Below are 26,388 nucleotides of genomic sequence, written 5' to 3' on the forward strand. Positions count from 1 at the left end.
AAACACCAAAGGCTTTTTTCTAAGAATCTGACAAGCTGATTCTGAAATTTGTATGGATGAGCAAGATGGGAAGACTTATGCCACCGTTAAGAATTAGCCTAAAGCTATGGTAATTAATATAATGTGGTATCAGTACAGAAACAGAACTATAAAGGAACAGAATCACAAATTCAATTATGTTCGACTACATCAAAATTAAGAACCCCTGTCCACCGAAAGGCAGTAGAAGGGAAACGGAAAGGTAAGCCACACACTGAGGGACAGTAACAGCTGCCCGTGTGACAAAGCCCTCAAGTCCAGAAGGTAGAATTCTCCTGTCAATCCGTAAGACAAGGATACCTCAGTAGAAATATAGGCAAAAGGCTACGAGCAGGCATTCTGCAAGAGGAATCGTGAGTGGTGACGTGAAAAGCGGCTCCAACTCACTGGTAATCAGAGAGACGCAAATGAAGATCACAATGAGATTATTTTCTAGCCAGTAGGTTAGCAATGATTAAGGAACTTCCAAGTTTTGGTAAGGATGAGCATCAACTGATAGGAGTCTGATCTGCTTCAGCCATTTTTACAGAACAGTTACTGTCCTGTAACGCCCAATAGTGACGGCGCGGGAACTGTACCCTTGAGTGTACAGCAAGGAGAAGCGGTTACGGATGCGCACTGGAAGCCGCCTGCGAGCATGATCATAGCTGCCGTGGGAGACCGACAAAAACTGGGAACAGTCCAAGTGCCCAGGGACCAAGCATGGACAAGTACACAAGCGAACGGGGAGATGCTGGGACGGGAAGGCGCGTGTGCGGCCAAGCACAGCTCCGACGGAAATCCGAGCGGAAGGAAGCAAGGCTCAGAACACTCAGACCACAACATATACGCTCCTTATAAACATCAAAACGAGCCACACTAAATGAGATCTCGTTGAGAAGCAGCCGGGTAGACGGTAAAACTATACACATCTAAAAAGCAAGATGATGATAGACACAAACATCCAAACAGCCATCACAGCAGGTGGGGCAGGACAGGAGAGGTGCACAGATGCCCTCCCCAGGACGGGGGTGCGATGCCGCTGAAATCAGCACTAAGCCGGCAGGTGCCCTGATCGTCGTCGGTACTTCATAGCTTACGCCATCTCACACACTCGTTGGTGTGTATCAAACAACACATAATTTTAAAAGGAAAAAAAGAAGGAAGGAAAGAGGAAAGGAGGGAGGGAAAGGAGGAAGAAAAGAGAAAAAAAAAAACCACACTAGAAAACCACTTAAGATCAAATTAATAATAGCAAACAACACTGAAGCCGAAATCCTGTACGCTGGGAAAATGACAAAACCTGAAGATGTACATCTGGCGACTGGAAAAGAGCAAGGAGCGCTTTTAGGAAGGGCTCGGTACCATGCTAGGAGAAACAGGCCCATTTCCGTCGTGAGCTAGCGCGCCACGTTGGTTCACGTGTATGTCTATATGTAACCCAAAACTAGGTAGTTAACACATTGCCCCCCTTCTTCTCCTGCAGCCCAGGAGACAGGGGGTTGCTGAAGCGATCTGGCCATTCACGTACGGTAGGAGGCACCGTGCTCATTTCAGGGAGTACTCCGCAAGCATCACACGATCGTGGCCGTGAGTGGTTCTCACACTCGGGGGGGAGAGCGGGGAGAGCACAGGCGGGTCCTCTATGCACCTGCACGTCCCGCTGTCGGGCACACATTGCGTGTGCGCATGGCCGTGGGAGAGCACAGTGCAGAGCACCAGGCTAGCTCCGTGCGCCGCACGGGTCACACTAGCTACCCGAGAAACCAGGGACAAAGGACAGCCTCCACTGACTGATGTCTCAAATGCATGGCCGCTAGGAGCTCTCTAGACGGACAGGAAGACAGCAATGGAGGGGTTAATGTTATCACCACTATTACATTTACTTGACGAGGGTCCAGACCGGCAGTGGTGTGCGAATTTGGGCAGGAAGGGACACACTCTCCTCCTGTCTGCTCTCCTCTTCCTCAGCGTGAAAACGCCCAGATGACAGCCTTCAGCAAAGCCCGTTTCTAGCGATGCCACGCATTAAAAGCTGCAACAGTGACAGGGGAAAAATAACCTGAGTTCAAGAGGCCCTTGATTTCCTCTGATTTTCCAATTCCGGTCCTCTCAGTACGGAGTCGACATGGTCCTCCTTTGGAGTAGAAATACAGATGAAGTTCTTTAAATGTCTAAACAGAGAGTCAATCCATTTCTACCAGCTTAACCCAACAGCTGCCACCTGGGACTCACCCGTGTGCCATTCTCACCGCCGAGCTGGATCTAGTATGAGCAGAAGACACCGCCAGGGGTCAGAGGGCAGGGCAGCAACAGGAGGGACGGCTCTGGCAGCCGCTGGCAGCCACCCCGCATCCTCTCTTTACGCTCATCCGCCAACTTGCATCGGACTCCTGGGTAGCAGACTCCTCCTGAGAAGGCCCTCTCTCTCTCCGTGCATTCCTCTCCACCCTCCACCCAATCAAGGAAGACCACCGGAACACGGCCTAGCGGGACCGTCATTCTCAGTTCCCTAAACAATATAACACCTCTGGTTTAAACTGAGGATCCACCAGAAAACAAAGGAAAAGAAAGTCATACAAAAACCATTCCTGCGTTTGGTCATTCAAAAAAGCCAACATTAAATTGTTTACTATCCCTTACTTAAAACTTTAGGACAAATTCCTCCCACAGGAAAAGGTTTCTGTCTCCTGAATGGATGACATTCACGTACTAATTACACAGTGAGTGCTGGGTAGCTCCCACTGCCCTTTGCACCATGGCTGCAAAGAGGGTTCATCTGTGCTTGCATAAGCTGGCCTCAGCCTGGGTCTCCTGGCATACTTAGCATTCTCAGTGCATGGCTCTCGGGCAACCACAACTACCCAAATATAGTCCAGAAACAGAAAACGAACAGAAAAGCCTCTGACAGAAGGCAAAATAGCTGACACAAAATCCATGTGCTAAAGGCCACGGGCTCTGGAGCCAGCCTGCCCGGGTTAAAACTGTTATTATACATATGTCCCCCATGTTCAATCAGAGGAAAACAAAAACATGCTAAGGGAAGATATAAAAAGGACCCCAATGGAACTTAGATGGAAATTACAGTATCTAAAATGAGAAATACACCTGGTGTGATTAACAGATTAGATACGGCAGAAGGGAGAAATTAGTGACAATGAAGACAAAATAGTTTTTTAAACTATCCAGGCAGAGAAAAAAAAGACTGAAGGAAATGAACAGGGTATCAGCACGATGTGGAACAATATTAAGCAATTGGACACACATTGGAGTCACCCCAGGAAAAGGAAAAGGGCAGAAAAATATTTGAAAAAATATTAACTATTCCTTCAAATTTAATGAAAAAGCTACACTCATAGAAACTCATTGAAACCAAAGCATTAGAACATAAAGAGAAGTAGACTGAGGCACACCATAATCAAATTGCTGAAAAAAAGTGATAAAGAAAAACCTTGCAAGTGGCCAAAAGGGGGAAACAGGGTGGACTCCACGCAGAGAAAAAACATTAAGCACGACAGCACACTGGTCATCAGGAGCTATGTCAGGCAGGATACAATGGAACACCACATTTATTTTTTTAAAATTTTATTTTATTATCTTATGTTAGTCACCATACAACACATCATTAGTTTTTGATGTAGTGATCCACGATCCACTGTTTTCATATAACACCCAGTGCTCCATGCAGTACGTGCCCTCCTTAATACCCATCACCAGGCTAACCCACCTCCCTCCCCCCTCCTCTAAAACTCTGTTTGTTTCTCAGAGTCCATAGTCCCTCACGGTTCATCTCTCCCTCCAATCCCCCCCCACACATTTTTCCCTTCCTTCTAATGTCCTCCATGTTATTCCTTATGTTCCACAAATAAGTGAAACCATATGATAATTGACTTTCTCTGCTTGACTTATTTCACTTAGCATAATCTCCTCCAGTCCCATCCATGTTGATGTAAAAGTTGGGTATTCATCCTTTCTGATGGCTGAGTAATATCCCATTGTATATATGGACCACATCTTCTTTATCCATTCATCTGTTGAAGGGCATCTCTGTTCTTTCCAGTTTGGCTATTGCAGACATTGCTACTATGAACATTGGGGTGCATATGGCCCTTCTTTTCACTGCATCTGTGTCTTTTGGGTAAATACCGAGTAGTGCAATTGCTGGGTCATAGGGTAGCTCTATTTTTAATTTTTTGAGGCACCTCCACACTGTTTTCCAACGTGGCTGTACCAACTTGCATTCCCACCAACGGTGTAAGAGGGGAACACCACATTTAAAGCATGAAAGGGAAAAAATGGTCAATCTAGAATTCTATAAGCAGCAAAATATCTTCCAATAATAAAAGCAAAACAAAGGCTTTTTCAAAAAAAGAAAAAAGGAAGACGGTTCATGTACTAACGGACCTGCATTTGAGAAACACTGGTGCAACTTCCTTAGGCATAAAAAAAAATGATACCAGATGGAAGTTTGGGTTTTCATAAAGGAATGAAGAGCATGAGAAGCAGAAAAATATGCAAATAAATATAAAAGCTGGGGGGAGGGTTCCTATTTTTAATCTCTTTAAAAAATAACTCCCTGCCTAAAGCAAAAATGACAATATATTTTGGAGTTTGTAACATATGTAGAAATAAAATGTATGAAATGAGTACAACAGGAACTTGGGAGAGCCTGAAGCCGTAAGGTTCTCCCACTGTATGTGATAATGTCATGTGAGTGCAGACTATGACATACTAAGTACACACACAACACCCTAGAACAACCACTAAAAAGAGAAGAAAGGAGAAAGAGCTAATAAGCCAATAGTATAGATATAAGTTAAGCTAAAATCATTAAAATATATATTCGAATAATCCAAAAGAAGGCAGGAAAATGAGGGTGGAAGATCAATTTTAGTTATATTTTTATTTATTTATTTATTTATTTATTTATTTATTTTTTAATTTTTTATTGTTATGTTAATCCCCATACATTACATCATTAGTTTTAGATATAGTGTTCCATGATTCATTGTTTGTGCATAACACCCAGTGCTCCATGCAGAACGTGCCCTCCTCAATACCCATCACCAGGCTAACCCATCCTCCCACCCCCCTCCCCTCTAGAACCCTCAGTTTGTTTTTCAGAGTCCATCGTCTCTCATGGTTCTTCTCCCCCTCCGATTTCCCCCCCTTCCTTCTTCCCCTCCTGCTACATTCTTCTTCTTCTTTTTTTCTTTCTTAACATATATTGCATTATTTGTTTCAGAGGTACAGATCTAAGATTCAACAGTCTTGCACAATTCACAGCGCTTACCAGAACACATACCCTCCCCAGTGTCCATCACCCAGTCACCCCATCCCTCCCACCCCACCCCCCACTCCAGCAAGAGGGTGGAAGATCAAACGGGACAAATAGAAGGCAAACAGCAAGAAGGCGCATGTAAACCCAACCATACTGATAATCGCATAATGCAAATGCTCTCAATACTCCAATTTCTATAAAGACATGATCTGATAAGAGTTTTTAAAAACAAGAGACCCAAGAAACACATATGAGATGTAATGACAAAATTGGTAAAATATAAATGAGTGGAAGAACATTTGCCACAGAAACACTAAAAAAAGAAACATGGAGTGGCCATCTTAGTATCAAACAAGGAATTTCAAAACAAGAATTATTATTAAGATGAAAGGTGGCCATTTCATAAAGGTAAATGGTTAGCTCACCAAGAGGACATAAAAATTATAAATATGCACACACCTAATAAAAAATTTGAGGCAGAGGAAGCAAGAGCTGAGAATCAAAGGGGAAACAGACAAATCTCAAGCTACAGCTAATTATTTATAGAACAGGGAGACAGAGGACCTGAGCTACATGATCAACAAACCTGACCCAACTGACACAAAAAAGAACACTCTACCCAAAACCCACAGAAAATTCACCAAGGTAGGTCATGTTCTGGGCCATGAAACAATTCTCCATAAATTTAGGACTGAAATCATAAAAAAGTATGTCCTCTGACCACGAGGTAATTAAATGGAAGATCAGTGACAGAGAAATACCAGGAAAATCCCTGACTATTTGGAAATGAAAGGACATACTTCTAAATAAGCCATGTGTTACAGACGGAATTGCAGAGGAAACCAGAACACACAGGGCACTGAATGAAAGTAAGAACACAACACAGCCATCAGTGGGACGCGGCTCGAGCGAGCTTCATGCTTCGAGGGAACACTCAGGGCTGAGGGTCAACAGGAGAAAAGACCAAGGGCTCAACTCAATGATCTAAGCTCCCACCTTAGCAAAGGACAGACAGAAAGTAAACTAAACCCAAAAGAAGCAGAAGGGAATAATAAAGAGAAGAGATCAGTAAACAAGAAAAGAGAGCAGAAATCTATTATAACAAAAGTTAGTTCTCTGAAATGGACAAACCGCTAACCAGACCAATTAAGAGAAAAAGAGAGAGAAACACAAATTACCAATATCAGTAATAAAAACAAGGGCCCTACTTAAATCCTACAGACACTCAAAGGACAATAAGAGAATATTAAAATAACTTTGAGCCAATAAATTCAAACAAGTGAGATGAAATGGCCAAATTCCTTGAAAACCACAAATTACCAAAAAAGTCACAGAGGAAGAAAGAAATGACTTGAATAACCCCCTCCTACTAAAGAAACAGAATGCGTAGTTAACATCCTTCCCACAAAGAAAACCGCACGCCGACGCAGCCTCACTGGCAAACCTATCAAACCCTCCAAGGAGAAAGGGTACTAAGAGCACACAAACTGCGCCAGGAGACACAAGACGCCTCACCTCACGAGTCCAGGTGCTCTCACTCCAAACCGGGAGGACTCTCCCAGAGAAGAGAGCTACGGGTCAGCATCCCCCCGCATCACAGACACACAAACCCTCCAGCACAGTAACAAACTGAATCCAGCAGGTATGACGGCACCGATACCCGTGCTTCCAAGCAGGGTCACCCAGGAACGCAGGGTCGGCTTCCCACACGAAGGTCAAGCAGTGTGATTCAGCACATGCACCGCACAAGGGAGTCACCTTCCCCAACGTGACAAGAGGCACCCACAGAAAAAGCACAGCGAAGACCACGCTTCACCGTGAATGAGGATGATGCAAACAGCCGTGAACACGGCTGGGGAAAAGTAAGAGGCAATCCTCCTCCCCTCCTGCTCCACAAACTCAAGGTCAAGGGGGAAAAAGCCAGGATCCTGCCAGAATGTCTGGATGAAGCAATCAAGCTGGATTATTATTCCATAATCTGGACCGTTTTGGGTATCCTGGGCCCAGACGGGCAGGGCGCGGGAGCGCTCCAGCAGCCGCGCGGGAATGCTGGCTGGTCTGCAGGAACCACACCTGTGTGGCTGAGGAGCTCGGCCCAAGAACATGCCCACTTATCCATGGAACACAAGCTGTACTTGTAGGAATGAGTAACAGCCTACGGGTACTCAGACGTGGGTACCCGGCCGACATTTTCTCAAAAATAAACAAAGTGAGCATGTCACTGTAAGAGACGTAGTGACAGTATTCGCTGCTAATGGTAAATGGAGAGCTTTAAGTGATGACTACAGCTTTGGGGGACTGGCATCCACCGCCGCGGCTTAGCCGCCCAATTCTAAGACTGTTCGAAAGAGAATGGCGGTGGTATCAAACAAGCATGGGTTTCAACACCGCATTATGAAACGTGCCAACGTTTGGAAGATGTGCGTAAATCAGCAAACCAGTATTTTCCCAAAGACCAAAGAATGACGTAACAAAATCATTCAAGGGGCTAGACACACCAGTCGATTTCCACGTGAGGGAGTACAGAAAGCTCACTAAGGACTCAGATGCCACACAGCAAAGAACCTTCAAGAAGCTAACACTTGTCGAGTTCTGATGCCATCTCAAAGAATAACCACAATTATCTGAAAAAGCTATGAAAATGCTCTTCCTTACCAGTTACTTATTTGTATGAAGCCAGACTCTCTTGATATGCTTCAGCCCAAACACATCAGAGGAGACAGAGAGCGGAAGCAGGTGTGAGATCACGCACCCGTCCATTAATCCAGTCATTTAAGAGATGTGGAAAAAAAGTAAACCAACACCACTCACTTCACCGTTTTTTTTATGGAAAAGAGTTACTTTTCATTTAAAAATGTGTTATTTACATTAAAATGTAATAGGTTTATTGTTGCTTAAATGAATTAATAAATATTTTTAAATTTCTCAACGTTAACTTCTAACGTGGTAAATTTGATATATGACTCACGTAAGTTCTCTGGGATCTCCAATAAATTTTAAAAGCGCAAAAAGTCTCCAAAACCAAGTCACATGAGCCCACTGGCATGGAGGGAAGAGTCCGGAGACTCTGCCAGGCCCTACCCCACCTGCTATCTCGACCCCTTGCAACCCAGGGGCCTGTCAGGACCTAATCCCTCCACCTGCAAACAGAAGGAAGAACAGAGAAACACCCCTGTATTATTCTCTGACATCCAGAGCACAACCAGAAGAACATCATAGGAAAATAACCCCTTTCCCGGCTTTTTAAATGCTTTCTACTACCTCTACCTCTACCACCACCTGTACAAACTTTTCCATAAAAATTTGATTAAATCTCTCCAGGAGACTTCCTTATAAAGCTCCACGAGAGAATGTATCATTATTTCAGCTTAGAGTTGGAAACAAGGAAGAAAAAAAAAAAAAAGAATCCTTTGGTGTAGCAAGTCAGTGCATGAATACGATTCCATATGAAAACATTTAAAATACATTAGATTTTTGGTCAAGATGAAAGACCAAAAAAAAAAAAAATCAAGCAATCTATTCTAATTGGGTTCCCATGGTAACTGTACAATTGGGTTTTTCAATATAACATCCCAAAGGCCCAATGCACACTTGTAAAATATACTTCAAACAGCCTGAATTGTTTTTACATTACAGCACTCCCAGGAAGATCAATTACTATCCACCCCCACCCTGACTATTAGTGACAGGCCACGTTAACCACGTTAACACTGCTTGCCGCATTAACATAAGTCATATAAGGAGCACCACATATCACAATCATTATATAAAACTAATCACACGCTTCAGATTCATCAAACCTGCTCGGGAAATAAACCAATACTGCTGTTGTCACAGAATCGTGTTTACGAAATGTATGAAATCGAGCCCAACTACATGCCACACCATTATGCCTCTCTTATTGATTTCCAGGATAAGCAGAATCAATCATTAATAATTACATTATAAGATGGCCCTCAAGGTTAATCATATTCTTAGAGACTCTCACCATGGAATTAAACAACAAACATAGCTGTGCTAATAAATAAATAAATAAAACATAACTGAGAATTCAAATCCACATTTTAAATATTAACAGCACGGTGAGAAGCACAGCACACTCCATCACCTGGGATTCCAGCTTCTCCCACAGGGACCACAGTGGCCTCTCCCTGCCAGCAGCATTCCGGGGACACGGTGCTGGCCCACATAGCAAGGGCACAGAGGGCCGAGGCCATAGCTCAGCAATGGCAGGATTCATGAGGTAAAAGTTTGCAACTTGAGTTTTCCTTGCAACAAGCACAAAAACCCCCACATATTTGATGCCTTCTGCAGATCCGCACCCCATAGCACGAACTGGTGCTTGGGCAGAAGTAAATTTAACAATCTCCTACCTTTTTAGGTCCCCCCATCCATGGCCATGGATGTAACACAGGCCAATCTGACGCAAGTGTAGGCCAGCAGCTGCCAGTGAGAAATGTCTTGCTAGGTCCCCAACTCAACAGAGACCTCCAAAAATCCTGAAAGACAACTAAGCATGAAAAGTAGCAAACTGCATGATTACTAGAATTCTAGCTGGTGTCCAACAGGATGGCCCCATGCTGCTCCTTGATCCAGGTGGGACTAGAGACTGAACTGACCAATGTCAAGAAAAAAAACAAACAACCAACGCAAAATCCCAAACAGTAAATCTAGGCTAGTTCCCCAACCCTCCTCATGCCTAAGAATCCCAGTCACCCAGCACTTATACCAGACTCTCCTCCCCACCACTCCCTCTTGCATCAGAGGCTGGGAGCCTTGGCAGCATCCCAGAACACGGGCACCCAGGGACACAATGTCCCCAGGCCCGCCAACAGTCCACCGGCCCTCTGGGTGTCTCTTGCCTTACCTGCCACATGCCCTTTCTGCAACCTTTGGGGTCCCTGGTAGTAAGACCAGTATTTTGTTTGTTTATTCTGTTTTTTGTTACTCTATACACACTCACACCTTTGGGGATGCCAGGAGCTAAACCTGAGAACCACCCTACACGATTTTTGAGCATCGTTTGACTACAAAGTTGCCCTCGTTCCAAAATCCCAACTTTATACACAAACCCCACGTAAGTTTTGTGCTTTTGAAGTAACCAGCCTGCACTTCACCTGTGTGTTAGTCTGCTCAGCTGCCATGATACAAGACCACGGACTACAGGGCTTAAACAGAGGTTTATTCTCTCACAGTTCTGGAGGCTGTGAAGTCCAAGATCAAGGTTCTGGCTGACTTTATATCTGGTGAGGGCTCTCTTCCTGGCCTGCAGATGGCTGCCTAATCCCCTATGCCCTCAAATGGTGGGGACCAGAATGGAGGAGGGGAGAGGAGGGAGGGCAGAGAGGGGAGCGCACAGGAGGAGGGAACAGGGAGAGAGAGCGCTGTCTCCACCAATCCTGCTGGAGGAGGGTCCCACCTTATGACCCCATTTAATCTTCATCACCTCCTAAAGGCCCTTCTCCAAATATAGTCACAGGGGTTAGGGCTTCAACATGTGAATTTGGGGAGGACACACTCAACCCTTGGCTGGGCCTTCCTTCAAGCATAAGCCCACACCAGCCTTGGAGGGCTTCTCACACAGAACTCTAGCATCGAGAGAGGAAGCCACACCAGTAAAGCAGACAGCTGGGTGTGAGTGTGGGCCCCAGAGAAGGCACTGGAAGGACTCGGAGAGGCTCCCCCCAGGCGGAGCAGAGGCGGCTCTGGGAAGAGGGGAGTGGGGTCTCCCACCCATCTACTCGCAGAGCAAAGCCTGGTGCACAGACTTCTAGACAAAGTGCCAGAACAGATGTGCACGGCAATTGGACTGAAAGTGGATTCAAGACGAGTCTCATGGGCTCATTCCATTTGGGATCTGGGTGGGCGGGAGGGCGTTAGCTTGGAGCATTTTTAGACCCCCGCCTTCAGCAGAAGGAGGAAGACGCGGTCAGTGGCTGACTCTGCCTGGTCTCGTGCCTAAGTGCTGAAATTCCACTGCCTGGCACCTCCCCAAGCAGCACCCTGCGTCAGGTACCCAGCCCCGGTCCATGTGGGGTGAGGCATTCCCCAGAAGCTTCCCCGGCGCCTCAGGAAGGGCTTGGGAGGCAAAGCAACTGAGGTCGCAGAAACTGGAGCCGGCAGCTTCTCCCTCAGTGCTGCAGGGCAGGAGATTTGAAAATCCTCATCATCTAAACCTAGAGCCCACGTGCACTTTGTTCTAAACCCCAAGAGGCAGCCTCGAGTGTGAGAGCCGGACAGAGGTGCCAATATTCACCTGGCTTCCCAAAGATGACCCTCCAGTCTAGGTAAAGTCCAGGTGGCCTGGGACCAGTGTATTATTATTATTATTATTATTATTATTACCAGTGTATTATCTATTACAGTACCGAGCACCCAACAATCAACACAGATCAGAAACGGGGCGCCCGGGAGGCTCAGTCAGTTAAGCATCTGACTCTTGATCTCAGCTCAGGTCATGATCTCAGGGTCGTGAGTTCAAGCCCCATGTTGGGCTCCACACACAGAGCCTCCAGACCAGAGACAAAACAGACCAGACAAAACAGACCAGAAACACAAGCACCCAACAATCAAAGCAGACCAGAAACATGTGCAGCCATGCACTGGCTTCTCAGTGAGTCAGTAGGATTTTCTCCATGAACACCAGGGCGCAACTGAAGCACAACAAATGGTTGCTTCCAACAAGAAAACCACTGGGAACACTTATTTCTGGCCAATACAAAAGAAGATTTAACAAACCCGTCCAATAATCCAGCCTATCTTAATTGTCATGATACGCAGTGGCTGGGAGGAAAAGCACCTCGGGCTCAAAGAAGGTTTCTTAGCAAGAAACCTCACCATACAGAAAAGGAAAATCACTCAGGAAATCAGAACCAGAACCTCTGGAGGTTCTTCTGGAGTGACCAACAGTCCAGACAATACCACAAGAACAGCAATGGTGATCTCAGTCCAGAAGGAAATGTTCTGATTACACGCATGGCAAAAATAAACAAATTAAAAAAAAAAAAAAGCTAAGAGGAAGTCTTTAAAGCCCATACTTTTTGTAGGAAAAACAAAAGCAACATAAAGTACTGGTCATAGCTCAAGCCCCACGTGGATTCAACCTATTTGGAAAGCGACAGCCAGGATGTCACCAAGGACCCCGGCATGAGTCGCCGACACCCCCCCCCCCTCCAGCTCACCCAGGACCTCCAGGTTTAGCACTGAAAGCGTGTGTCCCAGGAAGCTGCTGGTCAGCCACGACAGACAGGACACAGAGCCCGCCCTGCTGGTGGGCAGAAGAAGACCTTTCCAGTGGTTGATTGTAGCCAAAAGGGTGAATCATGCTGAATCTTAAGAACATTTACTCCATTTTAGAACCTGTGGATTCGTTCTGACAGTTCTTGGAACAAATTTCAAGAGCAGCATCAGAGATGCAACCCCCCGCAAGCTCCCTGCTGACACGGTGGGGACTGCCCCCTGCCAGCGCCAGAGACGGTGGGCTGGGGTAGGTGCGGAAGGCGCTAATCAGCAGACACGCGGCGGAACGCACGGCATCCATCTGACTCGACAGCTTAATCTGATGATAACACAATGGTGACAGAAACAAATTTTTCTGCACAATAAAGAATAGCACACATGGGCTTTTCTTGGGATAGCTAGCTAAATTCAGTAACTTTTGGAAATACATCATTTCTTTTCTTTGCCCATTATTCTAGGAACTCGCACTGAGTGTGAAAAGCCTTGCTAACAAGAGCCTCTGCAAACACAGAACACAGTTCTGATCAGGTGCTGGGCTCAGGGCACCTGGTTCCCGGCTCCCCCCAAGCCCCCGAAGGAGCACGGCCCACCACTGACGTCACTACGTAACCATGACAAGTTCGGGACACACAGACTTCAAGGCCCCATTTCTAGGACCTCGGCCACGTTGTGGCTGTCACCAGTGTGGAGTACACAGGCCGGCCCAGCCAGGCAGCCTCGACACACTTCATCCTTGACTCCATGCAAGTCACTGGCGCCCTTCCGTCTGTCCTTCCAGGACGCCAGCCGGTGGCCATCCAGGACCCTCCAGGACGCACTGCCCAGGCCTCCCTTTGCAAAGCCGCCCACCTCTTATGGCTCACGTCCCCCCTCACAAGTCACTCTCACTGGGGGCCTCCTCCAACCACCTTCAACCACTGACACCCCCCCAACCAGGGCCACCCTCACCCGAGTGTGCCTCCAGAAGCACCGAGAACCTAAATCGCAGACACGTGTTGGACAGGCTGGCTCCCTGCCAGAAGCCCCAGCAGGTGACCCCCACGGGGGCTCAGACAGGAGCACATCTGAGGATACCGGCAGGCAGAAGGCCATGGAGTCTTTACGGAAGGAGACCAGGCACACACTTTCCTTTCAATCTGCATTCTGGAGTGACTGTCCACCCGAACTTGACAGTTTTGTTTCAAGCTTCCACCAGCACTTGCGGGAACATACAGGTCCCCCCACGGGGAACAGGCTGGGGCGGGTGTGCCGCGAATGAGGCCCCCTCCTCCCTGCTGACATTTCTGCCCAAGGGAGGTTACAGAAAGGCAGCCCCCCACTCCAGAACCCAAATGCCAGCAAGACACAAAGGGTTTATTTACCCTTCCAAAGCCAGATCGCTTTCTCTGATGTCCCGGAAGATTGCTTCTCTGTGAATTAAAAGCATATACACCACATGTTTTTTCCTTTCTCATTAAAAAAAACTCATTCTAAACACAGTCATCTTCCACGACCCTCCTCCCTCACCGCAGGGCACTCCATCAGAAAGCCCTACAGGACCCCTGGGCTTCGCACAAACTGTCCTTACACGACGCCTGACACAACACCCATGACTGCACTTTGCCACCTCCCACCCCGCCCTTCCCTCCTTCCTCCCTGTCATCCCTGCCTCCCCAGCAGATGACTCAGTGCCCCTCCCCCAAAGGTTCCAAGGCCAAGGCTCAGAGAAAACGGTTCCCTTCCTGGCGGGCCTTGTGCTAACTTTGGGTCTCCTTTCTAGCCCCAACTCCCACCCCTACTCCAGCCGAGCTGCTCACAGATCCATCTGCATCCTGGAGTCCATGCCCCACCGCTCAGCCCACAAAGTCCCACCCATGGGTCACTGGGACAAACCTTACAAGTCTCTGTGCAAATGCTTCATCCCTCTTACAGATGGAATCAGGAGCACGTCCATGACCTGTTGGGACTGGAGGATGAGTACGGCTGAAGTCCGGGAACACAGCCTGGCCCCAGGGTGCTCTCCTCCTTTCTCCGTGCTCCCACTCTCACACAACGTATGGGGTGTACAGAGCGCCTTCGATTCGGTCTCGCCACGTGCCGTGTTCAGCCCTGTACTAGTGGTCTGTGTACTGGAGGTTCAGAACATGTAAGTACATACATACAGGCGTGTATTGATTTATGCCACATCTGGCCCCCAGAAGGACTTGTGCCTGTTCCTTCACTTCACCCCCGCAAAGGCAGCATGGCACGGCACAGGGGCGACCGAGAGCTCCGCTCCTGTCCTGCGTGCCCTCCACAGGCCACTCAGCCTCTCCCAGGGCCAGTCTCCTCGTGCACAAAACAAAGAAACTGCTGGTGTCTCCGTCATCCGGGGAGGCTGACGATGCGAGAAGTCGATCTATGTCAAGCAACCTTTACAGTAAGCCTTCAGTAAGTGCTGCTATCAGCAACAGCATTCTTGTGCTGGCCAGAATCTTCTGGAACTTGACCACCTAACTCTAACAGGCTGAACCGTGATAGGAGGGTAAAGAGACACCCACACAAATTACTGTGGATTTTCCATTTTTGACAGAGCTGACCTCACGGATTGCCTCACCCCCCGCTCCGGCGGTCGGAGCAGACACACACGGGAAAATGCTGTCATGTGCTGGTGTCACTGCTGGATCCTGACCCCTGCCCGCGTCGGACTCTGTGTCTCGTCCTTCAGAAGTTCTTGCAATCTGACAGATGATTACTGTCCAGCCTCCAGGGCTGCCAGAGACTGGCATGCCCCCCGGGAACACACCTGCTAAGCCCACAGGCCTGCTCCCGGCCCACGCAACACAAGCCTGCCGTCAGCGCGGCTCACCGGAACCCTCACAGCGCTGCCGCCTGAGTGGGAAACACCTCGAGGCCCGCCACCCCCGCAGCCCAACAGTGTCCACGGTGAGAAAACAGAAACTGGCAGCGGAAGAAACCACCTCCTAGAGACAAAAAGAATTGTAGAAACCTTGCTGATTAGCACTGGGCCGCATCATTCTCCGACCAAACAGAAGGCCATGACCACCTGGAATCACAGACACATGGCAGGTGGAACCCTGCAGCCAAGACTCCATCACTAGTCCTGCCTCCTCCGAAAAGCAGCTGGTGGCTCTGAGCTAACAGACGTCAACTGTCACTGTCATTTGGGGCTCACCAGGGCCTGGTGTGGTCTACAAACATGACTCCCTCCCAATAGCCAACAACAGCCCTATGAACGGTAGTGTCATTTTCCCTATTTGGGGGGAAACCAAGGATCAGAAAAATTAAGTAAGTTTACACAAGGTCATATAAGCAGTAGAGCCAGGTCCAAACAAGCAGTCTTGTTACCAGAGGCTGCATGCTTAGCCCTGTGCGTGCTGCCCCAAAGGGAAGCTTGGGTTATGTGGAAGTCTGTAAAACAAGGATGCTGGTTGGGCTTGAGGGAAACCAGCATTTCTGTTGGTTCCTCCCTCCCCCTTTTCCAGGTACAATCTCATCCTCATATGGGACTGTAGTTCCAGATTAAGATTTCTATCCAGGCAGTGCTTCATGCTTTATTATTTCATATGCTTATACTCATCCAGATAGACAGAATAAGCGTGATCATTGCCATCAGACAGATGAGGAGGCAGCTTGAGGTTTCACCTTTACTTAAAGTCACCCAACTAGTTGAGGCACCAGGGTGGCTCAGTCAGTTAAGCATCTGACTCTTGATTTTGGTTCAGGTTATGAGTTCAGGGTGATGAGATCGAGCCCCGCTTTGGGCTCCACACTGGGCATGGAGCCTGCTTGAGATTCTCTCTCTCCTTCTCCCCCCTGCACTCTCTCTCTTGCTCTAAAAACAACCCAAAACAAACAAAAAAATAAAGTCACCCAACTAGTAAATGGCACCACCAAAATCCCTCCCATTGTTCTCCCCGACACCACTCTGGCACTTCCTAAATAAAAACTCAACTCAGTTCCACAAAAATGCACTCAGCTGTGTATTTGAAAATTAACCCTCACCTGAAACCATGAAAATGCTTCCAGCCACAGGGGAGAAAAGCAATACCAGCCAGTCAGAAGGAGAGAGGAGTGAAATATATGTTGGCTGTCCATGCTTAACATTTGTTTGTAAAACTAATGTCAAAGTTTTGGTAACATCTGCATCTTTTGTCATAACCACAAGACCGAAAACTGTAACGCTATGATATCATGTTGGGTTTGCAATTTGAAGAGATTCACATGTCTCTAAGGAGTTACAAAACCATACACAGATCCGTGAGCACAGGCAACTGAGAACAATGTTGGCTGCGAATGGATCCTTCCGGAAGGGGAGCTCCAGAGCTTGTCTGGGCTGGAGAGCATAACTTCTCAGCCATCCTAAAGATTTCTCAAGAGATGCTCAAACATTAGGGTCCCTAGAATGCCCTGGGAAGCTTGCAAAGACACAGGTCCCCAGGTTCTGATCCTATAGGTCTGACAAGGAGCCCTATAACCTGCCTTTTTTAACCAGCACCCTCGGTAAACCTGATACCAGCAAGGCTCAGACCACTGTCTGAGAACACTGATCTGCTATTGCTCATGGATATCCCACTCCGAGGAGAGCAACAGATCCCACATTCCAGTGGTGGCTCTTACTAATGACCCCAAACAAGCGGGTCAAAATCTGAAGGTAACACCTTTGGTCCCAACCTTTAGCCCTTTGACTGGGGACTAAACGTAGTAGCTAACAATTTACAAACAAATGAGAAATAACTACCAGTTGCTTATTAAATTTCAACACTTAAATGTCCCATCCCATATTTTTCCCCATGATTCAATTCCCTCTCTTCACCCATCCAGACACCTCTCAACACCCAGTGCTGGAATTGCCCGATCTGTCAATAAGGTAAGAGTTTTCTAAACTACTATCCATATGACTCAATTTGTCTGTAAAAACTGCCACCAGCGCTGTGCTTGCAGAAAAATGTCCATAAATGCATTATTGCGACTGGCAGATCGATGTCTATAATAAAAACAAATAGATTTAACAAGTGCCTGCTTTTACGAGTGGTACCTTTGGCGGGCTGCGCGTTCAGTTTCACCCCCAGAGTTCTGGGAACGGGCAGCAGCGCTCGGGCTGGATACTCTGCTGACTTCACAACTGCCACCGGTAGGAAATTATTCTAACAAGACAATTTTCGAAATAGTCGAGTGAACACACGAGGCATTTATAACTCACACTCCCTTTCACGGTTACACAGCTACACGACGACACCAAATCAGCAGTGAATGTTGGAAGGAAATGTTTCTGCAGAACTTTTAACTGGTTTTACCACCGCTGCATCACAAGCCAGAAGTCTACTCCAGGTCGGGGGGGGGACGGGAACAGGAGGCCTGCCTCCCTGGAGAATCCCCCACTCCTCAAAGCCCCCAATCTAATCGAAAACTACTTGTCGTATCAAAAACAAGTTTCAGCATTTAACACGTAGCTAACGGTGTCACTGCTGTGTCCGTGGCCCCCGCGGCTGCCTATTTAGTGATTGCGCTAAAGCAGACGTCAGGACCGAGCGGCTCCACACCGGCTTCGCTGCCTGGGATTCTGAGCACTCTGGCTAGACACTGTGACCCACTTACATGTAGGCCCCATCTGCCAAAACCACTCAGATTCCTTCAAAGGTTACAAAAGGTCACAAAATGATTTATTCCTCTTCTTGGACAATTCATTTTAATAGCTATACAGGCATAAGTCATTCACTATATTCCATATATTCACTATATGGTTTCCCCAAAACCTTGTACCCCGCCCCCGTCTAAGCTCTTTTTTGATTTTTTTTTTTTTTTACATCAAAAGAAAACGACTCTTGCCACTGACCAGCAAATATGAACTAATTACCCAAATGCCACAGGAACACACATCTGGCAGTATTTTGTCTCCAGTGCTGGGTCTCAAACTTTCATCTACCTTTGCCCAAGACGGGCCTCCAGAGCTAACAGAAGGGGAAAATGCATCCTGGGAACCAAGGGAAAACTGGCCCTCCCGCACAGCTCAATCCCCGCTCCCACACAGATAACCACACGTACTCTCACTTTAAACCAAGAATGGGGTGCTGTTGGGTTTGTTCGCTCATCCGCATATATGAGAAGGAGGACACAGAATCCACTCTCACCCAATGGTAATGTTATTGTTGACATGTTCCCGATTTTTACAGTTTCAGGTTTTGTGTAAGTAACATTCTGAGATAAGACCCAAGCTCTTTCAGAAAGCTCCTGCATCAGAAGCTACCCATCCCAGGAAACAGGAAACCCATCAGGGAGGACTAGGACAGTAGCCAAAAGAGCTCAGGGCCTTTCAGAGACTGGGACCACAACCTACACGTCTGCAGTGACCAGAGACACGATAGGAAGTCAAAACCCTCAGGGAAAGTTGATCTACAAGAGGAATTTTATAGTTAAGTAGTTAGGTAAGGTCAGAGTGAAGTATAAAAACAAACCTGACTATAAGGTTAACAGATGACCACAGGAAAAGAGAATTCAGAAAATACTGTTTTGCTTCCATGTTTTTTCTATTAAGGAGACTATACTATAAACTGAAAAGAGCCTTGAGGGGAGTTGGAATAGAACAGCATTGGTGGTTTGAATTCCTGGCTTCTAAATGTCCTCTGCAAAATAAGAAAAATGAAGACAATTGAGGTAAGTACCTAATTGAACAGCACCGAGAAGCACATTGTTGGTTCCTGAGACAGGAAGAGCAGAGGAGCAGAGAAAGCTCTTCAGGAATGCCAGGGAGGCCCCCTTCTCCCTAGGGCCCCACTGTCCTCCTTCCCCGCACGGATAGACCAGGCCCGCACCCATACCCCGGCAAAGGAAACCGTGGGCACAGAAGGCCCAGGTGGAGGCCCAGGTGAGACTCCACTGATGTCCAAGCAAGACCAAACCAGAGAGGAAAAGAAGGATCTGAGAATCTCTGCTGAACAACAGTGAGATGTTTCCAACATGTCCACGCCGAGCACATTCTTTCTTTAAACTTCCGTCTCCAACAGTGAAGTTTTTAAAAGCAGGGTCTAGTCATTCTAAAATCTAGCTCTTACAATACAGATTTGTTTTGTTTTGTTTTGTTTTAAAGATTTAATTTATTTATTTGACAATACAGATTTGTTTTAATGAAAAGAATATTCACGTAGAAAAGGTGCCTTACTATATAGCTCTGTACTTGAGGCCTGGTTCATCCTGCCCCCATAACTGTACCAGACTCTACCATTCAAATTCTAACTCAAGACAAGAAGCCAAGAGGAAATGGGACACTTGCCAGAGCAAGGCCAACTCCCCTTTGCCACCTGCAGACTCTGGACCTCCGCAAGTGTGGACTCAGTGTGTCTCAGAGTTAACACAATCTGAACTCCCTGCTGGCGTTGGGGGGGGCGGCCAGGGGTGGGGAGGGGAGCTCTGACATTGCTTCCTTAAAGCTGTGTTACCCCCAGCATGCTTTCATTTTTGTCCTTTGCACCTCTGTGTTGTATCCATTGAGGGACTGGAAAACAACAAAGTCATTTTCCGAGATGGACAGGAGGGCCTGCCTTGGACACTCTCCAGGTGCCTATTTAAATAGCCAGTCTAATTCTTGGCTCCTTACGTGCAACAGCTTCATGTTCTGCCACAAACAGCCGAGGAGACCCCTGTGTGGACAAAGCAGCCTCCCTCTGCCTGACGACTGTCCACACAATCAAGCCAACCCTGTGCTCGCATCTACAAAATGTGCCTCCAGGACAGAAAGCCAAGCCCATTCGGAGATCTCAGGAAATGACGAGGCCGGGCAGGGAGTGAGGGATGCATGGTCTTGAACGCTGCCCTACTGTATCATCACCGACTTGGGAATTATGGCGCCCAGTGTGAATGGCTCTCAAACTCCACTTGTTTACTCTAAGTGTTTACAGAGGCAATTAGGGCGAAACGAATACAAACGCCATGATAATGAGGACCCCAGAACGCGGTCCTCCTCCGGCGCTCTTCAACACGGGAGAGAAGGTGTGGAATTCTGTACAAGTAGTACGCTAAAGGCTCGCTGCAGCAGCACCGGGGTAGGGCCTCCGGGAGCTTCCTGGGAACGAAGGCGGAGGCAGACCCCGCCCTGGTCAGCGGTGCAGGGCAGGAGCTTGCGCAGGGAGAGCGTCCAAAGTGTTGGCCAACTAGACGTGCGGAGGGGCGGACAGCAGGCCACAGCGGGCCGGGGTACCGCAGCGCAACTTGGTCCAGGAGCCCCAGATCTGGGGTAGGCGGGGCGCACCTGGGCATACCTGGGCACACCTGGGTGCACCTGGGCGCAGGTGGGGCCTGGGCCAAGTGGGTGGGATGAGGGCAGGCCCCACACCTATGGCGAGGGGAAGGTGCCCATAGAACCACAAGCTCCAGACGACTGCTCATCCTAGGAAAGGCCCCGACTCTGGCGGGAGGGCAGCAACCCAGACACTCACCGCGTTGCCCGGGCCGCCGACCACGAGGAGCTGAGAGCGCAGGGATGCCAAGTGCTACAGGAGCGCGCGCACCGCCCAAAAACGTCCGGGGCGCGGGGGCGGGGCCGGGACGGCCGGGGGCGGGGCCGGGACGCTCGGGGGCGGGGCCACAGTGGGGCGGGGCCTGGACGTGACGGAAGCGCGACCTGGACGCGGGATCCGAAGCGCGCGGAGGCGGGGCCCAGAGGGGGCGGGGCCAGGAAGTGCGGGAAGCAGGGCCGAGGTGCGGGGGCGGGGCCTAAAGAGGCGGGGTGGGGCGGACCCGCGAGTGCTCGCCCGGTTCGGAGCATGCCCAGTGCGGCGGCGCCCGGGCTAACCCCGCTCCGCGCAGTCTCGCTGGTCGCCCGGCGCCTCCCAGCCGCGGTCTTCCGGCCCGCAGGAGGGTCTCTCCTGCCTGGCTGCCTGGGCCCCGCGCTTCTTCCTCCACCTCTCGCACTCTGTGCCTCAGTTTAGCAAATGTCAGCCCCGTGCCCCTTGGTGCGCTCGGTACGCCGCTTGCAGGGAGCATTGGGGAGATGCAGCGCCAGGTGCTCCCACTAATCGTGTTGCTGATTCTGCCTAGCGGGGAGGTGCCTGTAGCGCGGGCTGCCTGCCTGGGTCTCCAAGAGGGCAGGGACCGACAGGACTCCGGGCACCATCCGGATCGATGCGTGAGCAGAGGGGCCTGGGGTCAGTCTCCAGTGCCTGTGGTCGGAAGTGGCCGGAGGTGGCCTTGCAGGGCTCTTCAGGTCCTGCAGGTCACCAGGACCTAGACACACCCAGACTCCTGGGTCCTGGCAGCCAGGCCAGTGTCAGATGCTATTCGGTGAGCACACGGGTGCCAGGCATTGCTTGGTGCTGTGTGGACATTATTATGGTTGAATTGTGCTCCCCCAGAAAGATGTGTTAGAGTCCCAACCCCCAGTACTCAGCAAGTGACCTTATTTGGAGGCAGGATCTTTACAGAGGTAACAAGTTACAGTGAATCAATAGGGTGGGCCCCTAATCCCAGTATGACTGGTGTCCTTGTAAGCAGAAGGCCAGGTGAAGACACAGACTTGGGGAGAATTCTGTGTGAAGATGGGGGGTGCAGAGTGATGCATCCTAGCCAAGGAACACCTGGGACAAGAGAGGCATGGGCAGCACCCATCCCTAGAACCTTCAGTGGGAGCACGGCCCTTTCCACACCTTGATTCAGACTCCTGGGCTCCAGAGCTGTGAGACAATATGTGTGTGTTCTTTCTGGACACCCATTTTGTGGTACCTTTTATGGCAGCCCTAGGAAACACTATAGACACATTGTATCCAGCTTGATGGGCATAAGGACCTCTGGGAGTATCGCCCAAAGCTTAAGGGACGTCACACACCCATTGGTCCCATCTCAGGACTACATGTTCTAAACCATCTATGGGGCTCCTAGGTTCTCTTTTCTTAATGGGAAAGAAATCTTCACACACACCCCTCCCCCCGCTGTGTACAACTCCTCTATTGGGATATTTGTGACTTGCATGGCTCAACATATTAACATTGTTAATAAAAATTTGTTCAAAGAACCAAAACAAGGTTGCTTTGTGGAAGGTAGGCCCTGGGTACACACTGGTAATCAAATCAAGGTACTTTTTCTCCAGTGAGACTGGACACAGCCTCAGAATCCTTCTCATTGTTGCTCCAGGCAGCCATAAGCACTTAAGCTAAGAAGGCAAGAGAAATAAAACATCTTTGCCACTTGTTCTGGTCTTTTCTATTGGCTCCCTGTGAAACTTCAGGAAACTTATTCAAATTCTCTAATCCTCAATGTTCTCATCTGTAAAGGATTTTTATAATGATCTACTCTGTGTAGGGCATGCGGGTAGGAGTAAGAAACATCAATGACAATAAGCCTGTCCTCTTACACTCTATTATAGTCTATATACTCAGAACTGGGATCCCAACAGAACTGAAAAGGGAAAATAACACCAAAATTGAATCAGGATGACTTCTGGTATCTTAGCAAGCATGGTGTGATGTTAATTTTATAAAAATAAATAAATCCTACTTTGCTTTTTATCTGAATAACAGTTTAATATGATGCCCTAAGTTATTAGTAAAAAGAGTCTAGGTGGTGTTAGTGTCTCTGATTTCCATCCCAGGAAAGAAAATTCATCATGGTGATCCTACGGCCCTTTAGGGAGATTGTGTGGCCTTGGGGAGAGGTAGACAGAGACAGAGGAGAGTACAGCATCCAGGGGAGATGCAAGCCCCTGGGTCTGCTGGCAGGACTCAGTTGCCCTTGCTGGCGAGGTTGGGGGTTGCTGCAACAGCCTTCACAAGGGGATTCAAGGTCAAGAGCCAAATAGAGGTCTTAGAGCCAATGGGGACTGGGAGAAGGCCACCACACTGCCAAGGACTGGCCCTGCCAAAGACTAAGATTCTAGAATGTGACATCTCAGACTCTCCAGTGAACAGAACTAAAATCCACACTCCCTGCACTTGCTGGTAAATTCTTCTCCTCCTGATGACAACTTTCAAAAACTCAAAGCATTTTCTCAAAAGCTCCCCCATGCCTCATTCCTTTGTCCCATTATACCAGCATCCTCACCTATGAGCACTTTCTATGGTTAAAGCAACACAAGGATAGCCCCAAATCTGGGAGATGACTTGGCATGAGGAACGCAAGGTCAGGCGATTCGGGATGTGGTCCTGTCAGCTTCTCATGGCATAATCCACCTGACTAATCCACTTGTAGGATGACAGCCCTGGACGAGGTGGACAAGGCTCCTTTGGGGTTTCCCCATCTGCAGATTCATAAATCATATCCCCTTCTTCTGCAGATTCCCATGAATGACTTTTTTGCAAAAGAGGTGGAAAAACACAGGAATGTATGCTCAATGTCAGTCTGACTTCTTCAAGGGGCCTCCCTGAATGTCCTTTAAGACCAGCCAGCTTTCTTGTGGGCACTGGGAACAATGTTAATTTGCATCATTTCTTTAAACATCCAAATGGATACCTTTCAGGTTAAACAAATGAACATGACATGCGATTGCTTCCAATGATTTGCAACCCAAGAAATTTGTTTAATAAGCCTTTCTTTCCAAGCTACTTTTGTGACATTAGAGACCATTTACAACAAAGCTGTCTTCAGTAGTCAAACTTAATCCTTACTACCCTGCCTTTGGGAAAAGAAGGGGTTTTTTAATGATCACATTAAACCTTGCGTGGTTTGAAAGCCCCAAACTCCGGACAAACGTGCGAGGGTCGTATAACAAAAGAACCATATTACAGAGCTCCCCTCTTTAAGTGTTTTACATGTGGTTTTCTTTTAGGATAGCATCTCCAGTGGAGAGTTTTGCCGATTAACACAATTGATTTTCCCAGCCCTAGTATTCCTGTAAGGGTTGGAGCCAAGAGCTGTCACCTAGGATCTGGGTAGTACAGCCAACTAATGATTGATGTTTTGGGGGGGGCATTCTGGAGGAAAGGAGGAGGGAGGCAGGGGTCATGAGGGCCAAAGGCACCCACAGTTGGGTGGTATAGAGAGATTCAGAAATGCGGTTTGCAATCGGGAGCGGTGAGCATCTGCCTGGAAGATGTGCTAGGGGTCGTGGGGGTGCAAAGCCGGGACCCTTTCAACAAGCCCTTGTTGAGAGCCCCTGTGAGCCTAGCTTTGTGCTGTGGATGTCCCCACTTTGAGCAGTCAGGAGATCTGCTGGTGTTGAAGGGGTGATGTAAGGAAAGTCCTGAAAGAGAAAATGAATGGCACCTTCTTTCTTTTAGGGGAAACACACATGCAGGTAAAGGACCACTGGTATTTGTGGCATTTGCGTCCATTATCCAGCAATTGTTGGACAAAGATGATCCCAAATCTTATACAACTCTTCCTTCCGAAATGTGGTGACCAGGTAAACTGAATATCTGGGGAATGTGTATAATACATGAAAACCAGTGAATCAAAGGCAACTCTTCTGATGTGTATGTGTGTGGATAGATTGGTGTAGAGAGCTACTTCTTCAAATGTAGAAGCTTTGGGATAGGTTTTCCCAAACTATGTTGGGTTATTTGAGTGTTGATCACTCAGGACCGGGGATTTTGTCAGACGTTGGCCCTTTTGAAAGCGGCTCCTACACTTATTACAAAGTGTTTTTGATCCATTTTCGGGCAGGGTTTTGTTTGTAACACATTGTTGGCAGTTTGGGCAGAATCTTTTAAGTGGTGTGAAGTGCTGGGGAGTGTGCACCTGGGCCACCAGGAGGAAGGGGGTCTCCCCCCTCCTCTGTCCTTCTGGGATGAGCCAGAAGTGCCTGCATTTTTTGTGACTTGGAAATTAAAGCAAGAGACGTGGGGATTTGGATGCTGAGATTGTGATTTGTCCTCGTTTGCCTCTACCTGGGAAACTACAAATGAAAATCAAGTCAGGAAAACCAGCCACACCAGACGTTCTGTCTCAGCCTCCAAAAATATTAATTTGAAAAAGAAAAAGTGGCTGGATTCCCCCCTGAGGGGCACTTCTTCGCTCCAGCCCCGGGTGCACTGAGCCATTGATTTAAAATAGGATGAGGTAAAGTGGGAAAAAAGGTCACCACGTGAGCAGCAAAACTGGTGGTAAGGATGGTGCGGTGGCTGTCTGTCTGATTGTTCAGTCGTCTGAATTTCTGTTAGCAGAGATAATCCACTTCCATCTGGAGAGTCAGGAATGACAGGGTGAGGTCCGTGGAGTGGCCCTCCATCTGTCACGTTAGCAGCCTCCTTGGTCCATGAAGCCTCTGGACAGGAACATAACAGAGCTGTCATTCCTGGTGGGGAGGGAGAAGAGTCCTGGGCACCTGGGTGTGGCCACTCCCCAGGGAGGGGCCCTGCGGGGTGGGCTCTTCCTGATGCACATGAAGGAAGCCAGCCCAAAGCCAGGACTTTGTTAGGAAGTGGGCTGCGTAACTTGAGAAGGTCACACAGCAATGAGAGTTAGAATATTTCCCCAGGGTTTACTGTGTCTCTGACTCGTAGAAGGAGTTGGAAAGTGAGAACTGCCCTTACTGAGACTCGTGGAGGACATCCATGACTCTTGCCCTCAAGCCCTACTGTATCCTTCCTGTATGGCCAATCTTCCCGAGGGCACTGTGCTGGACCAGTCAGGCTCTTGTCTACACACATGTTCAGTTACTTCCTGCTGGGTCACCCGGCGGAGACTCGGCGGCTCTGCGTCATCGCCATCTTGGCAGGGAGGGAATCCCATAGAGTAAAGCGAACCGGCCCAGACTCCACTGTTGAGCCCCTGGATCCAGCCAGATCTGAGGGTAGCCACCTCTGCACTTTTTATATCTGTGTGACAATGAAATCTTTTGTTTGAATAAACAAGTTTGAGTGGGGCTCCTGTCATTTGCTACCAAGAATCTTGAGCACTCTAAGTACCCTCTGTACTTGTTTTTATATGTGTTATCCTTTTAAAAA

At 48.3% G+C, this 26,388-nt stretch overlaps 1 protein-coding gene across 1 annotated transcript in view; it reads right to left on the reverse strand.

Moving 5' to 3' along the window:
* The window catches only part of MGMT (O-6-methylguanine-DNA methyltransferase), a 295,849-nt gene extending 274,785 nt beyond the window's left edge, over positions 1-21,064 (reverse strand). The window contains exon 1 of the mRNA XM_036120719.2: positions 20,950-21,064. The gene's annotated coding sequence lies outside the window, so the exon portion shown is untranslated. The remainder of the gene's footprint in view (positions 1-20,949) is intronic.
* Between the last annotated feature and the right edge of the window lie 5,324 nt (positions 21,065-26,388).

Source organism: Halichoerus grypus, chromosome 7, assembly GCF_964656455.1.
Source record: "Halichoerus grypus chromosome 7, mHalGry1.hap1.1, whole genome shotgun sequence".
NCBI classification, from domain to species: Eukaryota; Metazoa; Chordata; class Mammalia; order Carnivora; family Phocidae; genus Halichoerus; species Halichoerus grypus.